The sequence below is a fragment of the Haliotis rufescens genome, unplaced genomic scaffold (assembly GCF_023055435.1).
Source record: "Haliotis rufescens isolate VD_foot unplaced genomic scaffold, xgHalRufe1.0.p SCAF_6, whole genome shotgun sequence".
Taxonomy (NCBI): domain Eukaryota; kingdom Metazoa; phylum Mollusca; class Gastropoda; order Lepetellida; family Haliotidae; genus Haliotis; species Haliotis rufescens.
This window is the reverse complement of record NW_025964334.1, coordinates 60,495,213-60,510,317: the sequence shown is the minus strand read 5'-3', so window position 1 is coordinate 60,510,317 and position 15,105 is coordinate 60,495,213.

Sequence of the window (15,105 nt, the reverse complement as noted above, 5' to 3'; positions counted from 1 at the left end):
TGTCATTCTAGACAAAGAGACGTTATACAACTGGCGAGTCTAATACACATAGACCTAGTCGCCTTGTTCAACTGCAGCAAAACAAAACGGTTTTAGTCCTTCCTTATTCTTCAATACAAAACTAACAGACGTTCTTTGCCAGCGTGTATCTGTGATCAGTTGTAGGGGAGCGATATATCCTGCCGTCACGTGGTCACGTCTTCCGCGTCAATTTATGCCGTGTCAATATTGGCACAATTCTTTGCAAAACAACTGTGCAAACGCGCACATGAAAATAGCACTGGTTTATCAATACATCGACAGTGGTTTGCTTCAGGCGGGCAGGTTGTCATGGCGCCCTTGAACAGAAGAGACTCGGGATTGACACGCACCTGCTTTAAGAATCGCAATTCAAGAAGGAGGATGGGGTGGTCATCGTGTGAACTGTGATGGAGGTCCCCGACGGGTAGTTGCTAATGTTATCAACGACTTGTACACCCAAGATCCTCGTCCCCACCGTCACGTGTCTGTACCGCGAAGTATTCGTGGATACCGATGACAAGCAAGCAATTTGCCTTTGTCCAAGCAAACCCTAAACAGAGACGTTGGCTGTCTTCACTGTCACGGGTGTGGAAGTGGTGTCAGTGTTGCATCTCGAGATGTACCCGTACTAAGGTCGGCGCGGGTGGCCCAGTCGTCAGTGCGATGTGTCAGACGTGTCACAAACACTCTGGGGTTCGACTTCCAGCAACAGACCGTGTTTGTGGGTTCACCGCGTGGTAAAGGTCGAAGACCTGCATCACTTCCGGTTTTCATTCCATGTGAAGCTGTCACGACGTGAATACCCCATTCTCTTACTCATGTCGTAGTGTTTATTACCCGGCATGCTTGACACCCTGGCTCGAGACATGGATACACAATCACGACCTCAACCCGCAAGTATAAACAAACAATCACAACCTCAGCCCGCAAATGTAAACAAACAATCACGACCTCAACCCCAATCTCATTAAAATCAGATCTAAATTTAAGTTCTCGCTGCCGCTAAACAAAGATCTGAGGACATCCTATTACGGGTCACGTCAGAACGACCTTTCGCGAAGTTGAAATGACTAACAAGAAGTCGACATCAGCCAATTAGAGTGAGTGAGTATGTTTAACGCCGCTTTTAGCAATATTCCAGCAATATCACGGCGGGGGACACGAGAAATGGGCTTCACACATTCTCGAGCTTTAGGGCACTGGTTTCAACCTGGCGACTTCCATTTCAGACTACGCTTGAAAAATATGTTGACACAGTTCTCGATTAAACTTTTAAAAACTGAACAAACGAACATTCCGGAATGTCTGATACATGGTTGAGATTGTATGGCAGTGCTTCCCACGTACTGTGCAACGCCTCCTCCGTTCAAATGTTCATCCCATGGAGGTGAGAGATAGGCGATACTTTTGACTGAATTAGTCGTACGGGCCTTAACTATCGTTCGGATTTTAACATTATCGAGGTTGCATGATCTGAAACACATTCCGACTGTCACGTTCATGATCTGGTAAGCGACGCTTTGATTGGTCGGATGAACGGTCGTCCTGACGTGACCCCTAATGGGATGTCCTCAGATCTTTGTTTAGCGGTAGCGAGAACTAAGATATGATTTTAATGAGTTTGCCTCAACCCGTAAATATAAACAATCAAAACCTCAACCTGCAAGTATAAACAAACAATTACGACCTCAGTCCGCAAGTATAAACAAACAATTACGACCTCAGCCCGCAAGTATAAACAAACAATTACGACCTCAGTCCGCAAGTATAAACAAACAATTACGACCTCAGCCCGCAAGTATAAACAAACAATTACGACCTCAGCCCGCAAGTATAAACAAACAATTACGACCTCAGCCCGCAAGTATAAACAAACACTTACGACCTCAGCCCGCAAGTATAAACAAACAATTACGACCTCAGTCCGCAAGTATAAACAAACACTTACGACCTCAGCCCGCAAGTATAAACAAACACTTACGACCTCAGCCCGCAAGTATAAACAAACAATTACGACCTCAGTCCGCAAGTATAAACAAACAATTACGACCTCAGCCCGCAGATAAAAATAAACACACGGCCTCAACCTGCAAACATAAACAGACACACGACCTCAACCGGCATGTATAAACAAACAATCATGACCTCAGCCCGCAAATAAAAACAAACACACGGCCTCAACCCGCAAATGTAAACAAACAATCATGACCTCAACCCGCAAATATAAACAGACACACCTCAACCCGCAAGTATAAACAAACAATCACGACCTCATCACGCAAATATAAACAAACACACGGCCTCAACCCGCAAATGTAAACAAAAACATGATGACCCCAACCTGCAAATGAAATCAACAAACACGCGACTCGCAAATAGAATAGAACAAATACACGATCTCAACCCGCCAATACAATCCAACAAACACACAACCTCAAGCCGCAAAACCATCAAACACACGACCTCAACCCACAAAACCATCAAACACACGACCCCAACCCACAAAACCATCACACACACGACCTCAAACCGCAAAACCAACAAACACCGACCTCAACCCGCCAAACCATCAAACACACGACCCCTACCCACAAAACCATCAAACACACGACCTCAAACCGCAAAACCATCAAACACACGACCTCAACACGCAAAACAAACACACACGACCCCAACCCACAAAACTATCAAACACACGACCTCTACACGCAAAACCATCAAACACACGACCTCAACACGCAAAACAAACACACACGACCCCAACCCACAATACAATCAAACACACGACCTCTACACGCAAAACAAACAAACACCACCCCAACCCACAAAACAATCAAACACAGGACCTCTACACGCAAAACAATCAAACACAGGACCTCTACACGCAAAACAATCAAACACACGACCTCATCACGCAAAACAATCAAACACACGACCTCAAACCACAAAACAATCAACCGCACAAACTCTACACGCAAAACAATCAAACACACGACCTCTACACGCAAAACAATCAAACACACGACCTCTAAACGCAAAACAATCTAAAACAGGACCTCAACCCACAAAACAATCAACCACACAACCTTTACACGCAAAACAATCAAACACACGATCTCTACACGCAAAACAAACAAACACGACCTCAACCCAAAAAACAATCAAACACACAGCATCAATCCGCAAACGCAATCAAACACACGCGTGAAACTAAGGTAACGTTTGTGGATTAACCCTACATCTCTATTCAACCTCCTGGGTGCTGTGGTCGTCTTTCAATGCCTAACTTCTTCCGCTAGGGGATTTACCTATCAAGCGTTGGCCATTAAATAGGATGTTCAAAGAAATCTGGTCTCACTCAACTTTCATTTCCTGGGTTAAAAACGCCGAGTTCATTTCGGGTCTAATTAGATTTAAAAACAACCGTGGGGTATTTTAAGCTGTGCAATCGTGAACTAAGATTAACCGAAACTTTGGCTTCAAGCACACTGTAATGGCAGGTTGCCAGGTAACAGATTTAAAAGGTTATTTCTGGATGGCTTTCGTAATATTCTTCGTTATCAAATCAGCAGGAGAGTGTGCCGACCTGTTCTTGAGATGTTTGGGGTGTACTTACATCTGCCGCTGTCTCAACATATCTCTGTCAGAGGAGATATATTATGTCAAGTCAGCATTTCCTGTTCATTAGATAACGGACATGGCGTGGTTTGACCAATATGACATGTATGACCTCTGTGTTACTACTGATGTTCACTAGTGAGGTATTACATGTATGACGTCAGTAGTCGGGTAGTCTAGTGGTTTAAGCGTTCGCTCCTAACGCTAAGGACCCGGGTTCGATTCCCGACATGGGTACAATGTGTGAAGCCTATTTCTGGGGTCCCCCGACGTGATATTGCTGGAATATTGTTAAAAGCGGCGTAAAACCAAAACTCACTCACTCACTCATAACACTTCAACTGGCTGAAAGCAGGATCGTGCAGGCAGTGCTGAGCTGTTCGACCCCAACAACAGATCCGCGTGCGCCAGCAGGGTTCGTTAAACAGATATTGCGAACTCAAGACACTAACAGATACAATACTTTCATGGGGCGTGGCACGGCGGTGACACCCTATGCCATAGTTTTATCTGCTTTCATTACTCGCTTGTAACAGGTTATGCCATGTTCACGGCATATAGACTCTTTATTATATTAATATCAACCAATGAAAACGCAGACAACGACATAATTCGTGTCTGTTCTGCTGAAGATTCTTGGTGTTGAAGCTTGGTGTCCCGGAAAAAACCATCCTGCCCACCGATCTCTCTCTCTCTCTCTCTCTTTCTCTCTCTCTCTCTCTCTCTCTCTTGGCTTCTTTAAATTAATATTAATCGGTTTGAACTGGTTGGATCGGGGAACTCTGAAATCTTAATGTGAATCTGTCTGTGACATCAGCTGTCTGTTTCACCCTGTTATTGTTTACCTCCACACCGTCTCAAATACTCTAAAACACTTTAACAGATGTTTCTTCATCCGGTACATATAGGTCACGTACTCTGCCGTGTCAGCGGAGTGGCAGCGGTGACCTTGAAAGGCGTGACGTACCCAAGAACACACTCGTCTCCACACTGATGTCTCGAGGTGATCCAAGTCAATGGACGTTGTCACGTGGCATTGTAGAAATCAAGGAAATGTAGCAAGCTGAACAATCTACCCCCACCTTGGCACTAGCCTTGCTCCAAGGCTGTACTGAAAGAAAAGTCCATGGATGTGTCATAATTCTGTCCAGATATGTGGACAGTCTAAGGACTCCAGTCTATCATAGAGACAACTTGTTCTTAACATTTACATAATCCTTAACTTATGATTCAAACTAATAAACTATTGCCTCAGAGACTTGTGCAAATCTACCTTGACACCACAGTAATACGTCAGAGGTGTTAGTTTAATAGTGAGAGTTTTAAGTAGTTTAATGACATTGTTCCTAACGTTGCGGACAGTTGGTTCCGCTGTGAAGCGCTACTGTCTTCCTAGCCACTAACTGTGAACATTTGTCTAACAGATACCCCATATAATATGGTATTGATTACCATACTACACGCAGCCGGGCCATCTGCTGGTAATTTCTCTTGAAGCACGATTACCATCCGACAACCGTGAAACACGCATAAAGTCTAACTAGTCGGAAGGATAGTGCTATATCTCCGATACTCTCGCGTTAGATTGGGAGATCGCATGTTGTATTACGCCATAAAGCCATTGATGTAATTACAGCAGGGCTGTATAATGGTGTTAGTGAGATTGGTAGGCGGACTGGAGATTGGGCACATATGCAGGAACGCCAGTTCAGGCCGTCTTGTGACCCAGTCGGTAGATGGGATCCCTTTCCGTGCTATCTGACTTGATTGCCTGTAGTAAGATGTAGTATGATATAGCCTGTTGTATGATATAGCCTGTAGTGTGATAGAGCCTGTAGTGTGATAGCCTATAGTGTGATGGAAACTGTAGTGTGATAGAGCCTGCAGCGTGATAGAGCCTGTAGTATGATAGACTGTAGTGTGATAGAGCCTGCAGTGCGATAGAGCCTGTGGAGTGATGGAAACTGTAGTAAGATAGAGCCTGCAGTGTGATAGAGCCTGTAGTGTCATAGAGCCTGCAGTGTGATAGCATATAGTGAGATAGAGACTGTAGTATGATAGAGCCTGCAGTGTGATAGAGCCTGCAGTATGATAGCATATAGTGTGATATAGACTGTAGTAAGATAGAGCATGTAGTGTGATATAGCCTGCAGTGTGATAGAGTCTGCAGTGTGATAGCCTCTAGTGTGATAGAGCCTGTAGTAAGATAGAGCCTGTAGTGTGATATAGCCTGCAGTGTGATAGAGTCTGCAGTGTGATAGCCTCTAGTGTGATAGAGCCTGTAGTATGATAGAGCCTGCAGTGTGATAGAGCCTGCAGTGTGATAGCCTATAGTGTGATAGAGACTGTAGGATGATAGGGCCTGCAGTGTGATAGAGTCTGCAGTGTGATAGCCTATAGTGTGATAGAGACTGTAGTATGATAGAGCCTCCAGTGTGATAGAGTCTGCAGTGTGATAGCCTATAGTGTCATAGAGACTGTAGTATGATAGAGCCTGCAGTGTGATAGAGCCTGCAGTGTGATAGCCTATAGTGTGATAGAGACTGTAGGATGATAGGGCCTGCAGTGTGATAGAGTCTGCAGTGTGATAGCCTATAGTGTGATAGAGACTGTAGTATGATAGAGCCTGCAGTGTGATAGAGTCTGCAGTGTGATAGCCTATAGTGTGATAGAGACTGTAGTATGATAGAGCCTGCAGTGTAATAGAGTCTGCAGTGTGATAGCCTATAGTGTGATAAAGACTGTAGTATGATAGAGACTGTAGTATGATAGAGCCTGCAGTGTGATAGCCTTAAGTGTGATAGAGACTGTAGTAAGATAGAGCCTGCAATGTGATAGAGCCTGCAGTGTGATAGCCTATAGTGTGATAGAGACTGTAGTGTAATAGAGACTGTAGTGTGATAGAGACTGTAGTGTGATAGAGACTGTAGTATGATAGAGCCTGTAGTATGATAGAGCCTGCAGTGTGATAGCCTTAAGTGTGATAGAGACTGTAGTAAGATAGAGCCTGCAATGTGATAGAGCCTGCAGTGTGATAGCCTATAGTGTGATAGAGACTGTAGTAAGATAGAGCCTGCAGTGTGATAGAGCCTGTAGTATGATAGGGCCTGCAGTGTGATAGCCTATAGCGTGATAGAGACTGTAGTATGATAGAGCCTGCAGTGTGATAGAGCCTGTAGTATGATAGGGCCTGCAGTGTGATAGCCTATAGCGTGATAGAGACTGTAGTATGATAGAGCCTGCAATGTGATAGAGCCTGCAGTGTGATAGCCTATAGTGTGATAGAGACTGTAGTAAGATAGAGCCTGCAGTGTGATAGAGCCTGTAGTATGATAGGGCCTGCAGTGTGATAGCCTATAGCGTGATAGAGACTGTAGTAAGATAGAGCCTGCAATGTGATAGAGCCTGTAGTGTGATAGCCTATAGTGTGATAGAGACTGTAGTAAGATAGAGCCTGCAGTGTGATAGAGCCTGTAGTATGATAGGGCCTGCAGTGTGATAGCCTTAAGTGTGATAGAGACTGTAGTAAGATAGAGCCTGCAATGTGATAGAGCCTGCAGTGTGATAGCCTATAGTGTGATAGAGACTGTAGTAAGATAGAGCCTGCAGTGTGATAGAGCCTGTAGTATGATAGGGCCTGCAGTGTGATAGCCTATAGCGTGATAGAGACTGTAGTATGATAGAGCCTGCAGTGTGATAGAGCCTGCAGTGTGATAGCCTATAGTGTGATAGAGACTGTAGTAAGATAGAGCCTGCAGTGTGATAGAGCCTGTAGTATGATAGGGCCTGCAGTGTGATAGCCTATAGCGTGATAGAGACTGTAGTAAGATAGAGCCTGCAGTGTGATAGAGTATGCAGTGTGATAGCCTATAGTGTGATAGAGACTGTAGTAAGATAGAGCCTGCAGTGTGATAGAGCCTGTAGTATGATAGGGCCTGCAGTGTGATAGCCTATAGCGTGATAGAGACTGTAGTAAGATAGAGCCTGTAGTATGATAGGGCCTGCAGTGTGATAGCCTATAGTGTGATAGAGACTGTAGTAAGATAGAGCCTGCAGTGTGATAGAGCCTGTAGTATGATAGGGCCTGCAGTGTGATAGCCTATAGCGTGATAGAGACTGTAGTAAGATAGAGCCTGTAGTATGATAGGGCCTGCAGTGTGATAGCCTATAGTGTGATAGAGACTGTAGTAAGATAGAGCCTGCAATGTGATAGAGCCTGTAGTGTGATAGCCTATAGCGTGATAGAGACTGTAGTAAGATAGAGCCTGCAGTGTGATAGAGTATGCAGTGTGATAGCGTATAGTGTGATAGCCTATAGCGTGATAGAGACTGTAGTAAGATAGAGCCTGCAGTGTGATAGAGTATGCAGTGTGATAGCCTATAGTGTGATAGAGCCTGTAGTATGATAGGGCCTGCAGTGTGATAGCCTATAGTGTGATAGAGACTGTAGTAAGATAGAGCCTGCAGTGTGATAGAGTATGCAGTGTGATAGCCTATAGTGTGATAGAGACTGTGGTATGATAGCCTATAGTGTGATGGAACTGTAGTAAGATAGAGCCTGCAATGTGATAGAGCCTGCAGTGTGATAGAGCCTGCAATGTGATAGAGCCTGCAGTGTGATAGAGCCTGCAGTGTGATAGCCTATAGTGTGATGGAAACTGTGGTATGATAGAGTCTGTAGTATGATAGAGCCTGCAGTGTGATAGAACCTGCAGTGTGATAGCCTATAGTGTGATGGAAACTGTGGTATGATAGAGCCTGCAATGTGATAGAGTCTGTAGTGTGATAGAGACTGTAGTGTGATAGAGACTGTAGTGTGATAGAGACTGTAGTGTGATAGAGTCTGTAGTGTGATAGAGACTGTAGTGTGATAGAGCCTGTAGTGTGATAGAGTCTGTAGTAAGATAGAACCTGTAGTGTGATAGAAACTGTAATATGATAGAGCCTGCAGTGTGATAGAGCCTGTAGTGTGATAGCCTATAGTGTGATAGAGACTGTAGGAAGATAGGGCCTGCAGTGTGATAGAGCCTGTAGTGTGATAGAGACTGTAGTAAAATAGAGTCTGCAGTGTGATAGAGTCTGCAGTGTGATAGCCTATAGAGTGATAGAGACTGTAGTAAGATAGGGCCTGCAGTGTGATAGAGCCTGTAGTGTGATAGCCTTTAGTGTGATAGAGACTGTAGTATGATAGACCCTGTAGTTTGATAGAGCCTGCAGTGTGAGTCTGTAGTCTGTTGACTGTCCAAAACTTGTTGATATACAAAGACAATCTATAGAGCTCTGTGTGCTACGCAATGTCCAAAGGGTAGAACAAGTAGAATCTATGTCAGTGGAATTGTAGAGTTGTGTGCCCATCTATAGCCCACATAGCAGTCTTGCTTCACTGTCCTGCTTCACTGGCTGCAGCGGGTGACAGAGGACAAGAGATGTCGACATATTCACAAGAATGTACACGTGAGCCAAACACAGCTTGAAGCTGCATTGACAACACTTCTGACGTTCCTGTCCTCTGTCTTCAAACCTTGATGTCGCCTCGGAAACGTTGCCAAAGACTGCAGCATATCCCATTACACATCTGCGTCTGTCTGCATCTCGTCACACAACCTTCACTTCCGTGTTTACAGCCCTTCGTCGAATACCAGCAGCACCTGCCGTGATGTCGTTGGAAGGCGTCCAGGTCACTTGACACACGTCCCTGTCGCTGCCGTGAGATGCTGGCGTCATGCCAGCTGTACGCCACACAGAACGGTTCTCCGATGTAGCCGTTATTTATCTTTGGGCGTGCATTGTGTACATTGTTAGATGGTAGTTAATTACCTTGAGTAGCACAGCAAGCAATGTGACACCAATATGGTATTATACGCAGATTTATTAGCTAGGGATTTACGACGACCGTTAATGTGGTCTGGCTTAAGAGATACACGAGCGATTCACGTATTATTAGTCTTAAATAAAAGACTGATGCCAGAGAATCTTCATTAATCCCTTGCTGAATTACACACGTGTTGGGGCACGGGGGGTCCAGTCGTCTTAGGCGCCGCGATTCGCGGTGCAGAGAAACCTATGATTGTGGGTTCGAATCCCGGTCCGCCCCGATTATGTTTCTAGGTTTGTCAGCACCATACCCGTGCTCGTGGGTTTCACCGAAGTGGTAAACGTCTGAGACCTGCATCACTTCGGGCTTTCCTCCCTCATTAAGCTGACACGTCGTGATAGAACTGAAATAATGTTAAAAGCGGCGTTAACCCCAACTCACTAACTCACACAGGTGTGTACGGCGTCAACAACAGGCGCGTGTGTTCACCAGACGACGTCAACAGCCGCGTGTGTTCACCAGACGACGTCAACAGCCGCGTGTGTTCACCAGACGACGTCAACAGCCGCGTGTGTTCACCAGACGGCGTCAACAGCCACGTGTGTTCACCAGACGACGTCAACAGCCGCGTGTTCACCAGACGACGTCAACAGCCACGTGTGTTCATCAGACGACGTCAACAGCCGCGTGTGTTCACCAGACGACGTCAACAGCCGCGTGTGTTCATCAGACGACGTCAACAGCCGCGTGTGTTCATCAGACGACGTCAACAGCCGCGTGTTCACCAGACGACGTCAACAGCCGCGTGTGTTCACCAGACGACGTCAACAGCCGCGTGTGTTCACCAGACGACGTCAACAACCGCGTGTGTTCACCAGGTGACGTCAACAGCCACGTGTGTTCACCAGACGACGTCAACAGCCACGTGTGTTCACCAGGCGACGTCAGCAGCCGCGTGTGTTCATCAGACGACGTCAGCAGCCGCGTGTGTTCATCAGACGACGTCAACAGCCACGTGTGTTCACCAGGTGACGACACCAACAGCCGACTGATTGTGTCGTGCAAAACGTGATACTATCTTTGTTAATGATTTAGTATCTGTTAATTCTCACTTTTTAAAAACATGGTACAGGGAGTTGTGTCAGAATCAGAATCAAGACCTGTGAACGTCCCTCACTCAACGGATCGGCCGTCCTGGTTCAGAGTATATATTTCATTGAGAGGTATGTGTGCATGTGTGGCTAAATAATGAACCCTTTGAGTAAAATAAGTTGTAGGAACATAGGATTCGAAGCTATCATACATAAAGCATGTACCATGTATTCCTGTTCTCAAAGATATTGATTGACATGAAAACTAGAAACTCTGATATCGCATGCTCTTGTTTCAGTGGATAAATGTATCTGGTAACTGTACCGTTATACATAAAACATTTTCTCCACCGCGAGACACATTGTTAAATAATGGCCATGTCTGGATATAGCGCCAGTTGTGCCCGAAATATACCGTTATTTTGAACCAGCATTCACCCTCTGTTAGTCACCGGTAGTCTCGCCCCCACCATCGACACTCGCAGAGACACCGACATGCCTCCCATGGTTGGCACAGCTACACAATTACACTAAAACTTGTTGGAAAACCTCCCAAATTCACGGAAAACCTAAGAGACATCGCACCACAAGCAGCTCATCTTGCGAGGGGAGTTACGAGAAAACCAAATGAAGTAATTGCACTGGGATTTGTTTGGGGTCACCCTCACAAGGTCGCTGTGGGGGTGGTGGTGGGTGTACACCAGCCACGTGGGAGTGGGGATGGAGGAGTAAGGGTGGTTGTAGGGGTGGGGATGGTTGTAGGGGTAGTTGTAGGGGTAGGGATGTTTGTAGGGGTGGTTGTAGGGGTGGGGTTCGTTGTAGGGACGGGGCTGGTTGTAGGGGTAGGGGTGGTTGTAGGGGTGGGGGTGGTTGTAGGGACGGGGTTGGTTGTAGGGGTAGGAGTGGTTGTAGGGGTAGGAGTGGTTATAGGGGTAGGGGTGGCCGTAGGGGTAGGAGTGGTTGTAGGGGTAGGAGTGGTTGTAGGGGAAGGGGTGGTTGTAGAGGCTGACCCAAGTCATAAAAAAATACCTCAAAATATATTCTTCAAATATAACTCTTCCATGATAACATCATTTTTTTTCTTCGCGTGAAACGTGAAAGCGCTCTAAACACCTTCCCGAGGTACACTTTGCCTGCCCAACACCTTACCCCCCGCACATACACTCGTGTCTAGGAATACAAGACGTGCCTCGCACACATGGGTACTCAGGCAGTGCATCGCGATCAAATCCCACATGACACACAGGTAACCCACTCCTGCTGTAGGTGTTCCAGTTCGCCCCGTGATGCTGTTAGCATACCAGACACTTCGGCCACAATTACATACCACGATGTCGACAACTATGATCCACTCTGTGCCTGAGCGTAGCCACTTGTCTCTAGGTCTGTCGGTCGGTACTACACCCGTGCTCGTGGGTTCCACCACTTCGTGCCTTCACTCACTCACTCACTCACTCACGTGCACGCTGTGGGGTTCCCGCCACGACAGTGGCTAAAATAAGTCTACAAGGCCGATATTTTCTATCTAAGGCTGAGCAAGTCCGCGACTCAACATGAATAGTTAACTTATATTAAATTTTCTACTACCTCTATCTGAGGAAGAGAATTTAACTCTCTTCCTTATGTGTATCACTTCCAAATGAGAGCCGTGAAGATCCGGGGTAGAATAGGTCTTCAGCAACCCATGCTTGTCGTAAGAGGCGACTAACGGGATCAGGTGGACAGGCTCGCTGACTTGGTTGATGCATGTCATCGTTTCCCAATTGCGTGGATCGATGTTCATGATGTCAGTCACTGGATTGACTGGTCCAGACTCGATTAATTACAGACCGCCGTAATATACCTGGAATATTGCTGAGTGCGGCGTTAAACAACAAACAAACAAACAACTCCTAAATGCCTCTTTCAAAGACCTGATACCACTATCTACTTCTATTAAGATCTGATGGAATCAAAGAAGTACGGACGCCTTTATCTTTTTATTTATTCTTGAAATTTCAAGATAATGATCTTTCAAGAAAAGAAGTTGAAACTTTAAAACTGTAGCTTGAAATTTTAACTTAGTATCTTGAAATTTCAAGAAAAAAACAAAAAACAAACAAATGGCTTTAAAAGGCTTCCGTAAACCATTGGCTTCAGTCTTTCTATGCAGAACGCTAGCCACACGCCTCTTTATCAGAAAGCGTGCGCTCAATTGAGGTCTATAAGGGACAATTTTCGAGATTGTATTTTGAATTTTCAGTCTGAGGAATCAAAACTGTCTCTCTGTCATGACGAATCAAGTCCAGGAAAGGGACAGTTTCTATATTTTTAAGCAAGGCCACAAAGAGATCCAGATTGCTATGGAATAGAACTTATGCCAGCAGAATTTATTAAATGAATTACAAAAGGTTGTTATTGGTGTTGGACCGCCTCCGTGGTCTAGTGGTAGAGCGTCCGCCCGGAGAGCGGAAGGTCGGGGTTCGATACCCGACCGCGTCCAAAAGATGTTAAAAGATGGTACTTGTTGTTACCCTGTCTGGTGCTCGGCCTTAAGGGGCTAAAAGAAGGACTGGTCGGCTCGGAGTCAGTATACTGTCTGAGTGGGGTATTCATGTTAAACTGCGGCATGGTATCTCAGTGAGCTAGCACTATAAATCGGCATCAGTCCGGACTAGTACAAGCAGCCACACAAACACACACACGTACCTGCACGTCGCTATATAAGTGCAATAATCTTGGACGCGACGTTAAACCCAATTTCACCTCACCTGTTATTGGGGTTAATAAATACATGAACCCATTGTTTGTTGTTTAAGGCCTGTCATGCTGAAGTGTACAAGTTTCATGGAGCACGTGGTTTCAAGCCCATATAGACTGTCTACTTAACAGTACTTTATGATCATATAAATGTACTCCACCTGATCAAAATAGTGACCATCTATTGGACGAAAGTATTTGCTTTTGCTCTAACACTTAGTCTATCTTTAAAATAATCATATATGTTTCTCTTCAAAAGAACCTTTCCTATTCTGCTGTTTTCAAGGAAACTAGACTTGTTTGATATAGACTAGATTAGGCTTTTAGTAATATATATATATATATATATATATATATATATATATATATATATATATATATATATATTCCAAAGTCATGGTGCAGGACCACACCTTCCGTAGCATGTAGTTAACCCCGTTAATGCAGACTATTCAGTTCCCGGGGTAATCATGGGTATGGATGAATGGTCGCGTGTGTACATATCTACCACATGCTGTCGGGCTGGTTTTGTTTCCTGACTAATAGGGTTTCGCTGTATAACGGGGTTTTGCTGTATAACGGGGCTTCACTGTACACAACCCCAACATGAGAAGCAGACAACAAGGACGAACACGAACCTGTTGAATCATTTATTAACGTTTTACGAAGGAATAACATACGTAACGGAAGTGTATGGAGAGTTATCTCCCCGTGATAAGAGCATTGCCTCTGAAATTCAACATGTCTCAGTTTGACATACACATGCCGCGACTCAAACACAGTCACGTGTTAACATTCGCCCACAAGAGCACATTCGTAACCAACTCGTGTTATTCCGGGACAAGCGAATAGCGACTCGTGCCCCTCTCATGGCCATTTTTTGCGACCGGGTTCCGTCTTAGCGCAAACGGGCATACCTAAATATTATCAACTCGTTGCGTAATGGTTCACACATTTTCCCCCATATATTATATCTATTTCAGATGCAATTTTAAGCACATCGGGACGTGCGGAATTATACAGTATGATTGAACACACTTAACTGTGTCTTGGGTATATCTTTAGATGCAGTACGTATATAAAATAAAAAAATATTTCTGAGGGATTCTTTGATGAAGAACTTAAAATCATACGCGTATTCTGATTGGTTTGTCGTATTTTCGCACATAACATTCATCGATAGGCGGACGAGTCTTCTTGCAGGTTACGGAAAGGGGCGAGTGGTGACGAATGACAAGAGCATGTATATTCATGCGGCAATGGAAGTCAAGGGGAGATAACCCCCTGGTATAATGACGAGGAACGGAGTAACTGGTAATATAGCTGAGAACTATAACATGTTCTTTGTTTCAACGTATATAGTATTATACATCCAACCGTTTGCCAACAACAAGATTGATACCTGAAACGACAACTTTCATAGACGTGAAACAAACATTAGATCCACGTAAATAGAATACAATATTGCAGAAAACAAACTAAGATTGAAAACTATAGCAAGGGTTGCAGAACCAAGATGGCTGACTTAACAGAAACAGCAACGATGGTGGCAGTTGACAAAGCTGTCGGAGTCGTCCCCGATGTAACACTGAATGTTGGGGTCGTCCCCGATATAACACTGAATGTTTGGGTCGGCCCCGATATAACACTGAATGTTGGGTCGGCCCCGATATAACACTGAATGCTGGGTCGGCCCTGATATAACACTGAATGTGGGACTCATCCCCGATATAACACTGAGTGTTGGGTCGGCCCCGATATAACACTGAATGTTGGATCGGTCCCGATATAACACTGAATGTTTGGGTCGCCCCGATATAA